The 5,358-nt window shown below is 42.4% G+C and overlaps 1 protein-coding gene across 1 annotated transcript in view; it reads right to left on the bottom strand.

Moving 5' to 3' along the window:
• The window catches only part of CUNH8orf48 (chromosome unknown C8orf48 homolog), a 32,965-nt gene that overhangs the window by 578 nt on the left and 27,029 nt on the right, over nucleotides 1-5,358 (bottom strand). The window lies entirely within an intron of this gene.

Genomic DNA, 5,358 nt, shown 5'->3' with positions numbered 1-5,358 from the left:
CTAATATTGATAGACTTAACTCTTCTCAGCAATACAAAGATCTAAGACATCTCCAAAGGCCCCATGATGGAAAATGTTATCCACAAAGAAGAAAGAACTATGGAGTTTGTATGCAGATCAAAGCATACTGTTTGCTATTTTTTTCTTCTGTTGAGTTTTGTTTCCTCTTTCTGGTGGTTCCTCCTATTGGCTCTAATTCTTACTTACAGCATCACTAACATGAAAATATGTTTAATAGGAATGTATATGTACAGCCTGTATCAGATTGCGCACCGTCTTGGGGAGGGAGAGGGAGAAAAATCTGAAGCTCAGAAGTTTATGGAAGTGATTGTTGATAATTCAAAATAAATTAATTTTAAATAAAAGAACAATGGCACCGAGGACTACTAAGAGAAGGATGAGCACAACCACAACCACAACCACAACTCCTCCTCCTCCTCCTGCTGTTCTTATAGCACTGGACACTGAACAAACCTTGGTGGGTCTTCTGTCTGAGAACCAGACTAACCTTGAGTGGAGAGGTTGATCCCTGGAAGGACAGCAACTGGCAATGAAGTTTTCATCCTGAGCTGTCACGCAGCCCTGTAAGGAACGGGAGGGGAAGGCGCCTTCCCATGGAGCTTCTCTGGGGCCATGCCTGGGCACTGTCATCCAACAGAAGCCAGGCTCCATTGTTTTGCTGTTGTTCTTTCCACTGACATCGCTGTAGTCATTTTCTATATGGCTTTCCTGATTCTCCTGACTTCACTCTGCATCAGTTCATATAAGTCTTGCCAAAAGTCTCTGAATTCATTTGATGCAACACAGTGAAATTCCATTCCTGTCACATATGATCCCTTGGTGAAATATGCCATGACCGGCATCGTCTTGGTTTTCAAGTCTTTGTAACTCTAAAAAGTGCTGCTGTGAGTATTTTGGTGGACATGGGGCCTTGCTTCTGAGCACTGACCTGCTTCAGGTCTATGCCTAGCAGTGTAATCTCCGAGTCCAAGGGCAGGAGGGCTATTTGAGTCCCTTTTATCACATAATTCCAAATGGCTTTCCAGAATGGGTGGATGGATTCACAGATCCACCAACAGTGCTGGGACTGGGCTTGTCTTTCCACAAACCTTCCAAAAGTAACTCTGCCCATCTTTTGGCACCCAGTTTGCTGAGTAGGAAGAGAAATTTCAGCTTTGCTTCCATTGGCATTTCTCTTATTAAGAGTGACTTGAGGCATATGGCTGTGAATAGCACACAGTCCTTTGGACAACTGTTAGATCATACTCTGTGACCACTTCTCTACTGGGGCATGGTTTTTGGTCCTCTATATTTTTGTTAGTTGCCTATGTTTTGGATAGCAGACACTAATTAAGAGATTTGATAGAAAGTTTTCATCTAGCTGACTGCTTCCCTTATGCTCACTGCGCTGATTCTGCGTGTGCAACAACTCTTCAAATTCGCGTGACCAAAATGATCGATTTTATCATTCTTTCTAAATTGTGGGATTCCCTCTGACCCTTGCTATGCCACCTCTCAACAAACTGAATCAGCTCAGGAAGAAAGACAGAATTCTGGGATGAACCCACCTGAAGGCCTCCCTGAAACCTGACCCCTCAGTTGCTTTAATAAGAGACCAGTGGCATTCCAGGGAACTAGGGGCACAGACTACAGATCATCATCATCATCATCAAAATCGTAATAGACAGAATAGACAAAATAACAGACAAGCACACAGACAATAGCATTTATAGAACACTAAGGTTTGTAAGTGCTTTACAAATATTCTCATTTGGTCCTCACAACAACCACAGGAGGTAGGTGTGATTACTTACCCCCATTTTACAGAGAAGGAATCTGAGGCAGACAAAAGCTAAGTGACTTGGCCAGCATCACCTGGCTAGTAAATGCCTGAGACCAAACTGGAACTCAGGTCAATTCCATTCAAGTCAATAAACATGCATTAAGCGCCTCCTATGTGCCACGCACTGTACTAAGTGCTGGGGATACAAAAAAAGGCAGAAGACAGCTCCTGCCTTCAAGGAGCTCACAGTCTGATGAGGGAGACAGCATGCAAACAAATACATGAAAAGCAGGCTCTATACAGGATCAATAGGAAAAGAGGAAGAGAAGGAAAGCCCTAGAATTAAGACGGGTTGGGGAAGGCTTCCTGTACAAAGTGAGATTTTAGATGGGAAGTGAGGGAAGCAAAGGAGGTAAACAGTGGGAGTGGAGGAAGGAGAGCATTTCAGGCATGGGAAACAGCCAGAGAAAATGCCCAAGTCGGGAGGTGGAGGGTCTTGTTGATGGGACAGCCAGGAGGCCAGGGTCACTGGGCAGCAGAGAACATGTCAGGGAATGATGGGTAAGAAGAGTAGAAAGGTAGGACAGGGCTAGATGATGACGGGCTTTGAATGCCAAATAAAGCATTTCCAAATACACAGAGACACACACACACACACACACACACACACAGAGTTTGGTACAAAAATACATTAAACTCAACAAGGAATCAGGTTGGAACTGAGACAGGGGAGAGGTGGATCAAGAGGCAGAGTAGGGTCAGGGAGACATTGGTCAGAGGCAAAACAAACTCTGACTTTGAAGGGAGGATCACAAAGCAGAGAACAAAGCAAAGAGAGAAATGGTAAGAGCCTATGCCCAAGGATTGGCTGAGGGGAAGACAAGAGGAGGAGGAACAGAACAGAAGCAGATGGCACCTATAATGTAGCTCACTATTGATGAGCACACCCCCCCCACTTTCTCTCAAAGAGGAAGGTGGGATCAAAGAAAGCAACAGGTATAAAAGGAGAGGACAAAGGGAAAGGTACAATAAACAATCATTCCACTGAATTAGAATGGGATGAACCACCTAGGAAATAGAGGAAGGTAGCTGAATGGCCTAGAAAGGAGGATCTGAAGGTCCTCCTTTAAGAAACACACTTAAACAGATTCACTCAGAGTTAAAATAAGGGTTGGGAGCAAAAGGCTGAAAATCAAAGGAGAGAATAACACAACTGAAAACAACCCCTCCCCTGCCATAAATTGATAAATACATAAGACTAGGAGCTAGGTGCTCAGGCGAAAAAATGATCAAAGAGATAGGTCAGTACTTAATCTGATTAAAATAAAAGAGAAAAATGCCAAATGGGCAGTACCAAAAACGAAAAAAGGAGAAATGGGAATAAATGAGGACCAAATAAAGGAAATGATAGGAAATTATGCAAAGGAAATTGACAACTTAATTGAAACAGATTAATAGTGACATATATCTAAAATATGCAGATTAACATATGATTAAATGAAGAATTTCCATACCCCAATCTTTGAAAAAGAAATTGAACAAACTATAAATGAACTCTTAATGAAAAATAAATTCCACAATCACCTGGATTTATAAGTGATTCCCATCAAACATTAAAAGAATAACGTGGTTGCAAAAATGGGAGAAGGGACTCTACCGAATCCCTTCTGTGACACAGGTCTTGATACCTATAGTAGAGAGAGGTCCAATTAGAGAAAGAAAACTGTATCCCAGGATCCATAAGGAATACCAACTTGCAAAAACTGTAAATAAAACATTAGCAAAGAAGATACAGCAACACATCAAAAAGCCTGGAAATCTTTACAGCAAGGTTCTTGGATAAAGATCTGATATCAAAGTTATATACATGGCTGACTGAAATACACAGGAAAGAAAGCCATTCCCCTAACAAATGATCAAAGATACCAATGGGCACAAATTATTTGTATTCATATAAAAATGTTCCTAATCACTAATAACTGGAGACACAACTCAGAGGGGAACTGAGGGACCAGCTGATACCAAGGTATCTCAAGGAAAGGAAGATTGCCATGCATGGGGGCAAAAACGTCTTGGAAATGATTGATACTGAAAGAAGGTGACTAAAAGGACATCAACAACTATCTACCTATGTGCCTACTTTCCCAAAGACACAAAACTTTAGTGAAAATCACAAACACATGCATCAAGGGCATTCTCCATGAAGGTATTAACAGGGAAGGATGCAGCTTTTAGAGGGGATAGCAGACTGATTCTTAACCATGAGACAACTGTCTGAAAGATGTGGAGAAGACAAGATTTCACTGTGATGATGGTTTCTTGACTATAAAAAGCATTCAGTTTCCTAGAACAAAATGCCACCTCAAAGGCTCTAGTCCCAAAAGGTGTCTCCCACCCATGCATCCAAATTATTCAATTCCCTTAAATATGAAACAATGGAGAATGAAGAAGGAATGACTAAAGAAAGCCCCTATGAAGCACTTACTAGGTACACAGCTTTGTACTAGGCTCTGGGGAAACAGATAAACAGTAAGATAGTGCCTGATCTTAATGGACTCCCATTCCACTGAAAGAGACAACATATATTGAAAGTTTGACTGGCAAGTCAGATGGAAAAGTCCCATGTCTTTAGGCTGCAGTGGCATAGGAGATGGCAACGCATTTTTAATGTCATTTCCATAACAAGATCATACCCATTTCTGATAGGGAGCCAAGGACTTTGTGGATAAGAGCTTTTTTTTTTCCCTGCTGGAGGTGGGAAGGAGGGTCTATAAATGAAGCGGCTATAGGACCTGCAGGAACAGGTGCCAGGCGAGATTTCTCCAAGGATCACTACCTGGCATGATGGCTGCTGACACCAGGCTGGACGCATTACAATTTCAAAGGGTCTGGGGCTCAGGCTCCTAGGCTATCTCCATCAGGGTCTGAGAGGAGATAGTGGTCAAGAACTTGGCTGGTGACCCTCTGATCACAAATAACAGGCAAGCCCTAAAACAGGGAGACAAATATTCATTGAAGATATCTGCCCTGGTCTCAGAGGGATCCAATAGAGAGTCTCCCCTGAAAAGGCATTCACTAAGGATGGTGTAGACCTACAAACATTCCTCTCTGCAGAAGACAGAAGCTTCTTGTTTGGATCAAGCCCTAGAACACTTCAGAGCCTCTTGGAAGACACTTGTAACCACCCCAAACATCCACAGAGGAAATTAATCAAGTAAGTGAAGAATGTCTCTTCTCCAGATGATGGCATCAGCTGGATGGACATCCTCAAGAGCTCATCTACATGGTACACGATCCACTGGCATCCTTGTGATGCCCAAAGAAGGCAAGGATGTCCCATTCCTACCAAATTCTACAGGAAAATTAGGGGAGAACATGGCCCAAGAGGTCCATAAGAAGAATAGGTCCTGATGGGCTGGGAGCTACAATACTTAGGGAACACACTCATCAATGAGGTCACAGAACCATTTAAATATATGAGCATGTACCAACCAGCAGAGAGATTGTGAATGTAAAAAAAATGTAAACAAACAAAAAAAAAAGTAAGATCTTTTCATTTCCCTCACTAGGGGACT

Source organism: Vombatus ursinus, unplaced genomic scaffold (assembly GCF_900497805.2).
Source record: "Vombatus ursinus unplaced genomic scaffold, bare-nosed wombat genome assembly UNPS02014882.1, whole genome shotgun sequence".
Lineage (NCBI taxonomy): Eukaryota > Metazoa > Chordata > Mammalia > Diprotodontia > Vombatidae > Vombatus > Vombatus ursinus.
Note: the sequence above shows the minus strand (reverse complement) of the source record. Positions and strands in the feature narration are given on the sequence as shown.